Raw genomic sequence first — 15,542 nt, forward strand, 5'->3', positions numbered from 1 at the left:
TACTGGCCACCACAAACTTACCGGCAACCACAACCCCCGCCTATCCCTCAAGGAAACTTGACCTTTGAGACTCAGGGGTTAGAAGTTCTGTCACGACCCAAACCCACCCCTAAAAGTTTGGTCCATGACCGGCCTGTACGTAGGCCTCAAAACAAAAATTTTAGAATAATATTTAATCACATACGGGGCCTTAAGCGGAAACAATATCAATGAAAGAGAAAATCCATTGAGCTTGTGCATACATGATGGCTTAAGTAATTTAGCAGTTAAATACATTCCCATAGTTACATATACAATCACAGAATTATGTAGACCTCACACACACTTAAATAAAACACCAGAAATTACATAACTCCCAGTAATCGAAATTAAGGCCTCAACACGAAGGCGTACCCCAAGCGGCTTGCCAAATAGGTTGACCTCAATACAAATCTAGTGCCAATCCCCGATGGCTCACCTACATAAACATACATAAAAACAGAGTGAGCAAGGCTCAGTGAACAATAGTACTTGAATGCGTTAATACTCAATTAAACTTGTAACACATATAAATGCGTAAGTAATGTAGAAATCATGTAATTAGTCTGATTCTGTAAATCATTTGCAGAACGACTTTGTCGGTTCACAACTTCACAATTTGGCCCTTGGCCTGATGGGTTCACATATTCACAAATTAGCCTTTAGCTTTATAGATTCATAATTGAGGTTCATGACTTCACAAATTGGCCCTTGGCCTTTTGGATTCATAGTTTCACAAGTTGGCCCACGGCTCCGTGGATTCATATTTCACAAGTTGGCCCTCGGCCTCATAAATTCATATTTCACAAGTGGCCTTCAGCCTCATAGATTCATATTTCACAAGTGGCCCTCGGCCTCACAGATTCATATTTCACAAGTGGCCCTCGGCTTCATAGATTCATATTTCACAAGTGGCCCTCGGCTTCATAGATTCATATTTCACAAGTGGCCCTTAGCCTCACAGATTCATATTTCACAAGTTCTTTTGATGTTTCCATAATTTCACAATGTTTCTCACATAGCATACATGTCAACATAATTTTTGCAAAGAATATAACGTCAATAACAATAAATATTAACGGTTAAAGGTACATCGAAGTACTAACAGAACAATTTATATCATGTCATGGCATAAACATATCGATTAAACAGAACAGAATATCCTTAGGTCCATAAAAATATAATTCCTAACAGTGTTCATAAGATACCCCATGTCTCCTTGCAATTCAACATAATTATCTTATATGTATCAGAACATTAACAATGCTCATCGATAGAAGTCACAGGTATCATTATTGTACGATCAGTAAGGACAGAATAATTCACCTTATAACGCAAGTCACATGATAAAGGTATTGATTTCCAGTTCCTTCCTCTGTAGTCATTAACGTATAAAACACCCTGTAGCTTTATTTGTTCATTATTTGCGGTGATCATATTAGGCAAACATCTATGTCATAAGGCATGTATTGCAACATATAGACTATAGAAGTCCCTTGTAGGACCTTCAGAATCTCATATTTCCGGTAAGCGGGATTTACATTCTGAATTCATTTCCAAACAACGTAAACGTTAACGTAATTACTTGCAAAGAATAGAGTGTTAATAATAAGAATCATTAATGGTCCTAAACCTATAATTATAGTACTACCACTCACAGTGGTAGGTCTTTGATAGCAGTGGAACGATGCCCTCGTCTTGACCTACAAACACAATGTGCATAACAGAATATGAGAATAAAATCAATCTCTTTCTTATTCTTTAACCAATAGTCATGGTGGTTCTAGACTCATTAGTCCTCCCTAGGTTATAATCCATGTCTCAGAAAATAGAAGAAATCGATGGGAAATGGTTTAGGTGAAGAAATGGGACAAAACCGGTTGACAGAAAGTGAACAGTTGTCCCTAATTTGGGCATAACTATTTCTGTGTTTATAAATTGGGAGTGAGACCAACGCCATTGGAAACTAGACTTCCGAGGCTTGATTTTAGACTCAAGAATCACTCAAAACGGAGTCCGGATGGAAAAGATATGCTTGTTCAAAGTTGGCTGGACAGAGCTGTCTCTGCACGTACAGGGAAACAGTGCTGCACGTGCGGCCCTGGATAGTTTGCAGTCCGAAAATTGCTGAAAATTTGGGACTTCTCATTTTCAAAATCAAACCTCAATTCCATGTAAATCAAAGCCCAAAACCTTTAATAAATAACAAATTTGATATTATTAATCTCCATCAAACATCATAACCTCAAACTATTACTCAAATTCCAAGCACAAGAACACAAGAACATAATATAGCCATAGTTGGGGTTCAAAGCTCACATCTTCTATATCAATCCTTGATTTCATGTAATTAATGCTTTAAACATAAGGATTCAAGATAGGTGATCATACCTTAGTTCAATCTTTGTCTTCCTTTTAATTCTCCTCCATTTCCTCAAGCCTCCATAGTTGATCTCCCTTCTCTTTCTTCAATTCCCTTCAAACCCCCATGATTGTCAAGTTTTTCTTCAAGAATCTTGGTCTCTCTTCTCTTTTCTCCCTCACGGTTCTCTTCTCTCTCTTTTAGATGTTTTGGCTCCCAAAAGATGAGACCAATCACTCAAAACATATCTATATATCTAAATAAACACACACACATGACTTAACACAATAGGGAGAGCCAAACGTGGCCTTACGAATTGCGCAAAATCAAATTTCAATTAAAGTTCCCAGGTGACTCTAAAAATTATGCTGATCACGAATATGTCCCCTGCTCCGATTTCTGAAGCCTCTAGGGCCTTCAATTTGCAGTATAAAGTTAACCACCCAAACGTGCATTAGCGAATCAGACAAATTAGATTACCAATTAATTTTCCCAAATAGTTCTAAAAATTCCCATTAACATACCCATGTACTCAATTTTGATTTCTGAACCCATAAAGGTCGGTAATTCTAATTTTAAAACCGTAACTCAACAGATAATACTTCAATTCTAATAGATTTAATTAAATTAAAACACATCATCTCATAGTTAAATAAAGATGATTTCTTATACGCATTTTGGGGTCATTACAAGTTCTTTTAGAGCTTAAGGGGTTAACAATAGTAGTTCACTTCCATACACACTCCATTGCCAAGCTAGAGGCCCAATTAGGTCAAATTCCTAAAAACATGAATAGGAGAGAGGAGGGAAAATTACCAAGTAAGACTGTGGCCAACCCTAAGGGTCAATATGGGGTAGAGGCGTTAAGTGGGAATGGAAAGCACCATGAATAGGTGCAAGCGGTGATTACTTTGAGGAGTGGAAAGGAGTAAGAGCCTCGGCCAGTTGCGTCTGATGCAACTAGGGCTAAAAAGGGTTACCATGGCAGTAAACCCAATGAGAGCAAGGGTGAGGGAGAAACACATAAGGGTGATGACTTAGTCCCTAATACTTCACATGAGTCTAAGGCACTATATGTGCCTAAGACACCCTTACCCTAATGCCTTGATACACCGTCCCCTCTTAATAAGAAGGCGGCATCCATGGAAGCAATGATGAAAGTTTTTAAATAAGTTAAAATCAACCTCCCCCTATTGGAGGTGATTAAGAAAGTACCCTTCTATGCTAAATTTTTGAAGGACCTTTGTACGCAAAAGCGTAAATCTAGGACACATGTGTCCCAATAGGTCGTACTCACGGAGCAAGTAAGCTCCATCTTATTGAGTGACACACCCCCTAAGCTTAAAGATCTGAGTGCCCCAACCATTGCATGCATATTTCATTGATAGGGCCTTGTTAGATTTAGCTGCTAGGGTCAATTTATTACCATATTCTGTGTGTATGTATTATGTATATGTATAAACTTGGCTCTGATGCCAACTAAGTGCTCGAAAGGGAAATTGGCTAAGCACGTCTGTCAACGATTTATAATGTGCAAGTGTCCTATAAGCAATCCCTGCTAGTGGACTAACCTATACGCGACTTGGGTGAGGTCCCACTTCTCCTAACTCAATTTTCCCCTTATGTGGCATAAATCCAGGAATATAAATACATATAATACAAGTATATAATAAACAAATTATGACATATATGGTCTCATGTTTTACCATTGGGGTGGAGGCCTAGCAGCGGCTACCCACACAGAGATATGTTCATGTATTTGCTATTGGATTCTGTTTATTTGTTGCTCACAAAATTCTACCTGTTGTGTAGCCCACGGCAAAAGATACAAACCCTGAAGAACTGTTAGATAATTGTTACGGCTTGTAATTGTAGACCCGACTTTCTTCCCGCGCCCCCTTTTTGGAGAGGCGGGAATTGATCTTCTGCAGTTTGGACTCCTCTCACGGTTCTGAATCTAATCTCACAAAGTGCAATGTGAGACTGATAAACACCAAAGAGTCCAACCCGGCAAATCATTTTGGAAAATCAATTTTGAATCAAATAATGCCAAAACTGGACTGCTTTGCTAGATTACAGAGCCGCCACCTAAATATTTTATTTTGGAAAAATTTAGGAGACCCTGACTTGTGCCAAAGGCCACGTGTCTGTCATCACCAAAGTTGCCTTGGCTCGGGAACTTGGGTACGAGAGGGGAAGGTCCTGAAATGAGCACCCCCGCTCACCCGATCAAAAGATCGGTCTCTACTAAGCATGATATGTTATTTTATAAACCTCGCGTGTTCTTATCCAGTTATTAATCTAACTTTACTATGTGACGCACACGTACAAGTATAGACTCAATCACGAGAATTGGAACAAAACAACTCATGTTTGTTTTTTTAAAATGGTTTAAAAGTGCCACCCTCAAGTGGGCTAAAGCGCGGATTTGCCACCCTCAAGTGGGCTTAAAATATGATTTTGCCACTTCGCAATGCAGGCTTAAAACTCACAATCATCGAATTATCCCAATTCAAGCAACAATGCCTTCACCCACAGGCATTCTTGCAGTTAATCACTTAAGCAAATAGCATCATGGCAAGCATGCTATCAGGGTAACACTCAAACTCATGCAAGTATGCTAAAGGGTAAAACTTACAGTGTACTCCAAGCCAAAAAAAAGCTAATTAGAAATATGCATGATCCTAACTATGCTAAGATGCCTAATGCAACACATGCAATAATGCAACTAAATAGGCTCGGCTACGTGATATAATGATTTGATACACGTATTCAAATAAGAATTGAAATACGATGCAGTTTGAATGATGCGCCGAGCCTCGGTGCATGCAAGACAAATGAATGATGCACGCATGTGAGCATAAGGTATGCTAACCAAAACGTGCCCCTAAAACTAACCATCGTAAGCGGTTAAACAAAAGGGAGAAAGGCGTGGGGTTGGAAGACATGCACACACACACGCACGCTTATTACAACATTGCGCCCTCTCGAAGGAGGGTCCGAATACATAAGCTAAGCTACACTAAGCTAAGCTAATTATTACAAACCAACTAATTAACTATGTTGAGCTAATTAATTATAAAAACCAACTAATTAGCTATGCTAAGCTAATTAATTATTACAAACCAAATTGAAACAAATAACTATGCTAAGCTAAGTAAAACATTACAACACAAATTAAATAATCAGCTACACTAAGCTAATTAAAGTAATAAAGCGGCCTCGCGAGCGAGGAAGACATGCATGCTCGGTTGGCTTCTCCCAAAAATCCGTCGCTTTGCTGTCGGTTGTCTCTGTTTACACTTGCCTTAATCTCTGAACATCGAACCAACATTCCAGATTGCTTTTGTTTCAAAACAGGAACACTTTGCACAAAAATAGACTGGTGGCCGGTCGGCCACAAAAAGTGGCTGTCGGCCACCTTAACTGGCCAGTCGGCTACTACAAGTGACTGGTCAGCCACCTGTTTTTCTAGGCTTCTGGTTTTGCTACAATATAGAACAACAGAGGCACAACAATGTATTTGCAAGGAAATGTGTGTACTGCCACCCTCCTCATCATTTATCAAGCTCAAAGGAGTGTGGCACTTGACTCTCAAGCCACTAATCAAGCATCTCAATGCATGATGACCAAAGAATCAAGGTTGTACAAGCTTAGTGAATGCGCACATAAGACTCAAATGGCCACCACCCTATCATGTATGATCAAGGGAGGTGGTGACCAAGAAACGTGACACGTTTCATCACTTTGAGTATGAAACGTCTCACATTTCTTATGTTTGGATTAACGTCTGATCCAAACACATGCAATGCAAACAACATGCTTATCTTAGTCAAGTTCTACTTGATTCAATTTTGTTTATTCATTTTAGTATTACCACGCCATTCTTTAATTAGTTAAGTTCAATGTGAAAGTCCTCTAATGGGAAAGATGGCCTAAGCCACAAGTGCCATGAGCATGAAAGAGGTCTCATGCTGTTGGCTAGTAGAAACCCTCAAGGGAGGATTAAAGTCATTAGGCATGAGAGCCTCAAATTCATACTCAAGCCAACAAGGGGCTCAAAACCACTTTCAAAGAAAATTGAAAAGTGAAGAAGATGGGGGAGGTGGCAGACTTTCAGTGCTAAAATGGCCAAAAAAAAAAGATACTTTAACATGCAAACAACTCATGTCCAACATGTTCAAAAGCCAAAGTACAAAACTAGTGAAGAGCTCTATACTAGAGGCAAGCAATGCTAAGTGCAATTGACCAAACTAGCTCTGGACAGAGCTTAAACATGCCAAATTAGTGGCAAAATCATGCTGGAATTGAAGCCCAAAAAGCTATAAAATCATGCGCACATGTTGGCTCGCAAGCAAGACACAAAGCACAACTCTCAAAAGCAACAAAAGAGTGAAGTATGTGAGAGTGTGATAAAGGTATATGCATTGAAATTACATACTAAATGATGCTATAGCATGCAAACATCTCAAGCAAAGCATGTTAGAGACCTTAAAACTCAAAGCTAGTAGAGGCCATTTGCACTACAACCATACAAAACAAAGCTCATATGACCAAGACCACTCAAAATAGAGTTAAAGCATGCTAAATCAGTGACAAAAACATGTTGGAATCAAACTAACACAAGATAGAATGATAGGCTAAATCATCAAGTATGCTAGGCTAGTAAGCATGATTGCACTACAAGTACAAAAAACAAGCAAGAAGTGTTCCCACCAACCAAAAACATAGTTGAAGCATGTCAAAACAAATCCAAAAAAATGCTTCAACTAAGCTACAAAAAGGTAAAAAATCATGCTCAAATATTAGGCCATCTATACATGCAAACAAGATACAAGGAGGGGAGGCCACCCCCTCCTACTTTGGACCTCAAAACAAACTTTTTACCACTGAAATTCCCTTGGAATTCAGTGGTGAAAAGGCCAAGAAAAGGTTGTTTCAAAAGCTTTGAAAGATGGCTCAAAAGGCTTTACAAGCCAAAGAGCAAAGGGAGGAAACCACCCCCTAACCAAACAAGGCTCAAACAATGATTTAAAAACCTTAAAAATAGAGTTTTTTAGAGGTTAAAACCAGCTTCAAAGTAGCACACAAAGGTGGCCAAATAATGAATGAAAGCAGAGCTTAAAAGGGACAAGTCCTTGCCCTTGAAGCACAGCAACAAAACATGTACTTTTCTGAGCCAAAACCAGCTTTTCAAAGCTCAAATAAGACTTCCAAGAACCTCAGCTACAGGGTAGTCTAAGTTAGCTAAGGGGTTGTATGCAAAAATGTAAAGAAAACTCACTTTTAAGCACAATATAGGAAGAGAGAGAGGAGTCTAGAGAGAGAGTAAAATTTTCCTCACAAAAATTTTGAACCCTCAAAAAGGGGGTGAGACCTCCCCTTATATAGAAAAACAAGCAAAAAGCCTGCCTTCATCTCTACATACACGTGTTTGGATGATGCATTCACTGAACAATAGCTGGCACAACCGGCACACAAAATATTTAAAAAAGGAGAAAATTGGCCGTTGGCCACTTCAGGTGGCCAACCGGCCACCTCCCCTAGCCGACCGACCACTTCAAGTGGCCGGCAAAGGGCAAAAGTGGCCGACAATAGCCAAAAGTGGCTGGCAAGGCCCTTCTCCCCTCCAGGCAAGAGGCACCAAGGTTTGGCCCAAAAATAAGGCCAAAACAAAGAGGGTTTAGAGGTTCAAAGACAGGGCGCTCAGCCGAGACCTTCGGGCACTCAAAACGAGCACAAACATGCATAATCATCGCGCGCACAAACGATGATGTCTGAGTCTTAAGGTCAGCCAAAAATGGGGTGTCTATAGTAATATAAAATTCTAAAACATTTAATAAATCAACAAGTAAGTCTACATAGGGCATACATCAAAGAAATACTTACAATCACAATCTTGAAAGTAACTTAATTCTTCAACACTTAATTTATATATTTGAGAAATTTTTACAAGATGAGAGAGGGAGAGCATACACTAATAAAACTTGAAATTTAAAAAAACACTCTTTCAGAAAAAAAAAAAAAAAAAAAAAAAAAAAAAAAAAAGAAACACTCTTTTCTTCTCTGCCTCAACAAGGGTGAGGTCTTTCCCTTTTATAGACATAAAAATGGAAAAGATAAGATACAAGGAGGACATGTGGTGTGTCCTAGTGGAGTGAAGTCAATCGTCCTTATCCTCAATGAGTCATCATCTTGTCTTCTCTGTTTGGTTATGGATAGATGGCAGAGAGGGCATCTACTTTTGCCGAAAGTGGTTGTATTGGTTTTGTCTTCTTATGCCGACGATTTTGCTAGCGGCGGACAAAGCCTATCATGCTTTGTCTTTACCTTTTTTTATCATTTTCTCTGTTAATTTTGTCGGCAATCGTACTGGTAAGTGAATCTCAAAAATCACCAAAGTTGGGTTCGTTATCTTCTAGTGCTTGTGATTCTCCGGCTAAAACAACAAATTCATTTTCATCCTAGTCAGGATCAGGATCTTCATGACCTTGACTATTGGTAACAGATTTCATTGAAGTATCATCATTGGAGAGAGTTTGAAGAAATTGTTCCTTTATGAAATCCATACTTTTAATAATTAATTCTATTTCTGACAAATTATGATATTTTTGTCGTAATTCTATTTGGATTTGTAAAAACGGATTCTGAGTAACTGGTTGGTTGGGAATAGTTTTTGGAATAGCATCCCAAGAGGCTTGAGAATGTGCCGTGATTTTCTGGACAGTTTCTGGTGGAGTAGGGTTCATACCCTTATCCCACCATCTCACAAAGAAAACCCTTTTGAGACGTGGGATCTTATTCTGATAATCACACTGAAAGTCCCATTTCCAAATCCATAGAATACCAAAAACGAATTATGAAATGGACTAAGGATTTTGTGATAGAGATATCCTTATTTACTGGTAAATGGGAATATGCAACATGCCATTCATTATAGGTTTCCTTGATTGGTACTTGTAAAACTTGTAACTGTAACCCAAATTTATCCCACCAAACAAGGAACAAGAAAGGACATCGTTTTTAAGGACATTATGGTAGATCCAGATAAACCAAGAATGGTAATTAACGGGATTTTAGTAGTAAAAAGTTGGAGTAAAAGCATCGATATAGTCCCAATAACTATACCGGGTTTCCCTGTTACGAATATGAAGTTGCCAGGTAGTATGTGGGTGAATGCCCCACGTGGTAATGGGCATAATATTATGGATAGTGATTTTATGATATTGGATAGGACTGGCAGTTTTGGAGGGATCATGCAAAGTATTCTTGATCTCCGCGGCTACAGTTTCAATGAGTATCTGTTCATAAACATATCTGTATTGGTTAAAATGAGGAGGCAATTGTTGCGTAGTAAGATACCTACGCTTGATTTCCCATGGATCGGACAACCATGGTTCATCTGCTGGTTCAATATGGAGGACTGTTTCCTTAGTAATATTGTTAGCGGTATACTGTTCTTTAGGCTTAAGGAGAATATCCTTAACTGTTGGACTGGATTCACCTTTACTGATACAGGCTTGCAGCCTTGAAAATTTTGTTTGATATGTGTTAGAGCCCTTGCCCCCGCCTCGATGGCCCCGACCTCTACTGGTAATGAGTTTATTGAGCCCTGTAAATATTCATGGGTGAGAAAATTTGGTAATGAATGTTGTTCACCTTTAATATATTCAATATCAAAGTCAAATACTGATAAAATACTTTGCCATGAAGCAAATATCTATTCAGATGCTAAATTTAAAACATCTTTTTTAAAAATATGTTTAGTTGCAGAACAATCAACTCGAATAAGGAAATGTTGATTAAGAAGATCCTCCTTGAATTTTAACACACATTTAACAATGGCTAAACATTCCTGTTTAATAGTTGGATAATTTAAAGCAGGTCCATTCCAGCTACCGGATGTAAAACGTAAAAGTTCTTCTGTTGAAGTGGTAGGATTAACTTGTTTCAAAATACCACCATAACCCTAGTTAGAAGCATATGTTTCAACAATTTTCTTCCATAATGGATTAGGAAGATAAAGGCAAGGAAGGTGTTTTACTTTAGCCTTTATTTTCTGTATAGCTTGGGTGTGCGCATCAGACCAAGGAGGAGGATTTTTCTGTAATCTGGTATAAAGAATAGATGCATCTTGGGATAACTGATGATAGTAGTCTCAAATATAATTTTAACTACCAAGAAATCTCTGTAATTGAGTTTTATCTTTGATTTCATCAGGAAATTTAGATGCAAATTGTTTACTGCGGTTAATGGGTATAATACTTCCATTATGAATGTTAAAATCCAAAAACCATACTGTTGTCTGAAAAAGTTTCATTTTTGGTGTAGAAATAACTAAACCACTTCTGATAATAATATGCTTAAAGATATTAAGATGTTCAATATGCTGGTCAATAAAAGATGAGAAAATAAGAACATCATCTATATAGCAGATTGCAAATTCGGTATGAGGAGTAAAGATGTCACTCATGATATGCTGAAATTCTGAAGGAGCATCTTTTAAACCAAATGGCATAACATTCCATTCAAAATGCCCAAAAGGTACTGTAAAAGCGGTTTTATACCTATCCTAATCGGTGATCTGGACTTGCCAATATCCTAATTTAAGATCAAATTTAGAAAATATAACCGCATCCTGTAGACGATCTAAAAGATCTTTTTTATTCGGAATTGGATATCTTACCATTTTAGAACATCATTAAGAGGTTTATAATTAATTACTAATCTTGGCACACCTCTTTTGATTTCTGCATTTTTATTAACATAAAATGATGTACAACTCCAAGGTAAGTGGCTAATTCTAATTAAGTTTTTTTGGAGGAGAGTGTTAATTTCGGTTTTGCAAACTTCAAGATAGTCTTTTTTTCATTTGACTAGGTCTAGCTTTGGTTGGGATGAATTTTTCATCAAAATCAGGTTCATAGGGAAGAAAAACAATGTGTTTTTTTTTCTCGGCCAAAAACATTTGGAAGATCACTACAAATTTCCGTTTGAAATTCTTTTTCAATAAGCTTGATTTTATTCTGTAAAGAAGGTTGTTGTAGCCGTTGTTTAGTTGTAAGAAAATGAATTTCTATTTGGAGAAAATTAATTTGTTTTTCTTTAAAAGTAACTAGATCATGGATTTGATCTAGCTCTTTTGTATAGGGTTCTGTTATAAATTCAAAAATAAGTGGTTGATTACCGATAGTCGTATGAATGCTTATAGGATCAATCTTAGTAATAGGCATTAAGAGACATAAAAATGGTGTTCCCAAACTAATAGTTGGAGACATATTTCTGATAAGGACAAAAGATGCAGATAAACAAATGCCCTGATTACAGATAAGGGCTTCAGATATTTTATTCTTGATATGCATAGAGTTACCACTAGCACTAGTACGTGACTGGGTAGTTATCTGAAAATATCTGGTCGGAATTAATCCTTCTTGTATACAATTTATGTTAGCACCACTATCAACAAGGGCAACTGCATCTTTGATAATAAAATCAGGTTGAATAACAAAAGTAATTCGAATATACCATTTCTGAAATATAACATGATTAACAAACATCAGATACTAGTTATCTTTCTGTTCAGATACTGTTGTGATGGTTGCTTCTTCTGCCATTTGTTGTATGTGACCATATATGTATAATTTAAATTTCAAATATATGTATTATGCATATGTATAAACTTGGCTTTGATACCACCTAAGTGCTCGAAAGGGGAATTGGCTAAGCACGTCAGTCCACGATTTATAAGGTGCAAGTGTCCCATTCAACCCTTATGTTGGTTCTTCTGCCATTTGTTGTATGAGACCAAATATGTCATAATTTGTTTATTATATACTTGTATTATGTGTAATTATATTCCTAGATTTGTGCCACATGAAGGTAGAATGGAGTTATGAGAAGTGGGACGTCACCCAAGTCGCGTATAGGTTAGTCCACTAGCAAGGATTGCATATAGGACACTTGCACCTTATAAATTGTTGACAGACGTGTTTAGCCAATTCCCCTTTCGAGCACTTAGTTGGTATCAGAGCCAAGTGTATACATATACATAATACATATATATATGAAATTTAAATTATACATATATGGTCACATACAACAAATGGCAGAAGAAGTGACCATCACAATAGTAGCCAATACAGTAGCTTCTACATTCGAAGCAATAGAACTAGTAGCCTATCAAGATGTAAGGGAAGCCATTGATAAGTGGACAATCCCAAAAGTAAAACCAGAAATTATTTATAAAATAGGAGCCTTTGATTTTACCAGTAGGAAAATCATAAAACTTTTGAACATAAAGTTCCTTTACAGAATGATGATGAAGTAATTCAATTACTAAAAATACAGGATTTAGTACCTTTTTTGAAAAAATATAAATATGTCCACATAGGTCTTGTCCAGATAGGTTTTAAACCCTTAACTCTATTAGGACAAAATACCAGCCTTACTTGTACACTTAGGGATGGTAGATGCCTTTATTGGAAAGCTTCTTCGATGGGAGCCATTGAAACCAGTTTATCTCATGGACCAGTATATTTCAACATTTATCCGAATTTGAGTATAGTACTCATAGACCCTATCCTGTCTAAAGTTCTTGAACTTAGAATCTTGACTAATGGTTACCAGTATTTACTAGAATCACCCCTGTTAGCAGCTATTTTTAGAATTCATCTTAAGGTTTTAAGTACTTTAAATCCTTATATCAGAAAACACAGTGAGTTAGGACAAACTATCCTTATTGATACTAATCTTTTCAATAGCCAGGTAGCTGTTCCTAAAATGATTCCTTGGAACATTATTACTTTTCCGGAAAGATGGCAAATTAAGAATGCTGTACTAGTTAGACCAATTATCAGACAAACTCTTGACGATGTTATCCAGACACAAGGAGGTAATGTTTACCTTAAATTCCAAAGACCTCTAAGCTGAAATATATCTAATATAAGTCATCACTCTAATTTACCCTATAGAGTAGATTTACAAGAATCCTCCAGACATTGTATGTTTGAACCAATTGAATTTGTGAACCAAGGAATGCCATCTCGACCTCCTAGTCAACCCTCCAGTGATCCACTTCCTAAAACCCTAATCTAGGGGATTCATATGTCCGAAAACAAAATCCCTCATGGCGTTTATGAAATCAGAAGGCCTAAGAGCCCAACCGCTAGTGATATGAATTTTGAAATTTAATGGATTTTACACCAGGGAGTGAAATTTGAACAACTTAACTAGGATTTTATGCAAGATAAATATTAGGAATTTAGAATATTGTATTTTATTAACCATTCTAGGCATCAACTTCAACAGTTAAAAAATTAGTATTATTATTATTTAGAGGAATATCAAACGCTTCAACCTTTTCCAGTATGGTACTTTGAATTTATTACAGTCGTGGAAACCCTTTTAACCAACCAGCTTAATGGTCCTGTTTGGTGTAACTGTTAAAACAGATTATAGATTATAACTTAACAGATTATAGATTATGACTTTAATCAGAAGCTATTAATCTGTTTGGTATAGCTGTTGGATTATAGATTTAAGTTGCTGAGTAGCGTTTGTTAAATAAGTTGTGAAGTAGCTTTTTCAATTAACTTTTATTTTTTATTACTCACTATTTGTCTACATTTCTCATAAAAAAAATAATTACAATATTCTATAGTCCATTTAGATCTTTTTCTATTTTAAAAAAAATAAAAAATAAAAAAATCTAAGAGTATAACCGTGAAATAACATGTCCACAGCAGAAGTTGATAATCAGAAGCAATGGGTGAGCAACTTCTCAAAATCAGCTTTTTTTACTTAAAATAAGTTGTTAGAATCAGAAGCTATTTGAAATAAGTTCAACCAAACAGTCCAAAATAACTTTTTAAAAACCAGAAGCCATAAGTTGGCTCAAAAAAAGCTCCACCAAACACCCCCAATGTCTTAGAAAATATCCAAAGGACATGGAAAACTGTAGATGGCTAAAACATAATATCTATCCATCCTCACCCACAGTCATTAGAGTTAGCACCTAGTGATGTTTCTAGCTCATCTCAGCCTTTAGTCATCACTGCTTTTGTGGAAACTCCATCCAGAATAGCTCAAAAAGAGCCATTAATGGCTAAAGATATTGTGCCATTAATTAAACAGAACAATTATGCTAATTTGTGCTTTCAAACTGTGGGAAAGCAACTAACCAGAATTGAGGAAGCTATAGATACTTTTAAAAATCATAAACTAGTACCACCTTCCACTTCAACTCTTCAACCGATAAATATTAAACCACCTTTAGAAGTAACTAATTTTAAGTTATGTTCTGATAAACTGGGTAGTGAATTCATGGACACCTCTTTGCAAAAAATGAGTTATTTAAATTTAGGGAAATCACCACCAGGTAGTAGTTCTATAAACATGTTGTCTACTTAACACTCTCCAGAAATATAACAGGACGATGATGAAGGAATTTTCATTAATTTATGAAATCCAGAATAATTTTCAAGATATGCAATATGTCAACCAAACCGTTTTCCCAAAACAAACCGGCAGAACAACCTTACAAGGCCCCAATAGGTATTATTATCATAGACCTACACCACAGGATATTCTTTATGACGAAGATTTCTTTCATGGCCAGAACTCTTATCGTGAAAAAACCATTTATGAATGTAATATAGATGGATATTCTGAATATTAGATATTTGAATGTATACATCAGATTATTATGTATGCCACTGTTTGTAAATATAATAATATTTTTGACCATCATATAGTTAGATTCATTGTTAATGGATTTACAAGCATCCTTAAACGATGGTGGGATAATGTTCTTACTCCCACTCAATAGAATAAAGTCTTACATGCTATCAAAACTAAAACGGATCCCGTTAGTAATGTTGTTATTCAAAGAGAGGATGTAGTTTAGTTATATGCCCATCTTTAACTTTTTATTAAAAGTTATGCAATGATTTGATGCTAACAGTGAACATTGGAAAGCCAAATTTATTGATGGCCTTCCTACTCCTTTTGTAGAAAAAGTTTAGAAAAAACTTCGAGATCGCCATGATTGCATGAGTATTCCTTATAACCAGTACACCTATGGCCAACTCGGAGGCCTTATCATAGAAGAAGGTTTTTCTTTGTGTAATGACCTTAAACTTCAATATCAGATGAAAAAACAGAA

This window comes from Camellia sinensis, chromosome 1 (assembly GCF_055761805.1).
Source record: "Camellia sinensis isolate YWXY chromosome 1, ASM5576180v1, whole genome shotgun sequence".
Lineage (NCBI taxonomy): Eukaryota > Viridiplantae > Streptophyta > Magnoliopsida > Ericales > Theaceae > Camellia > Camellia sinensis.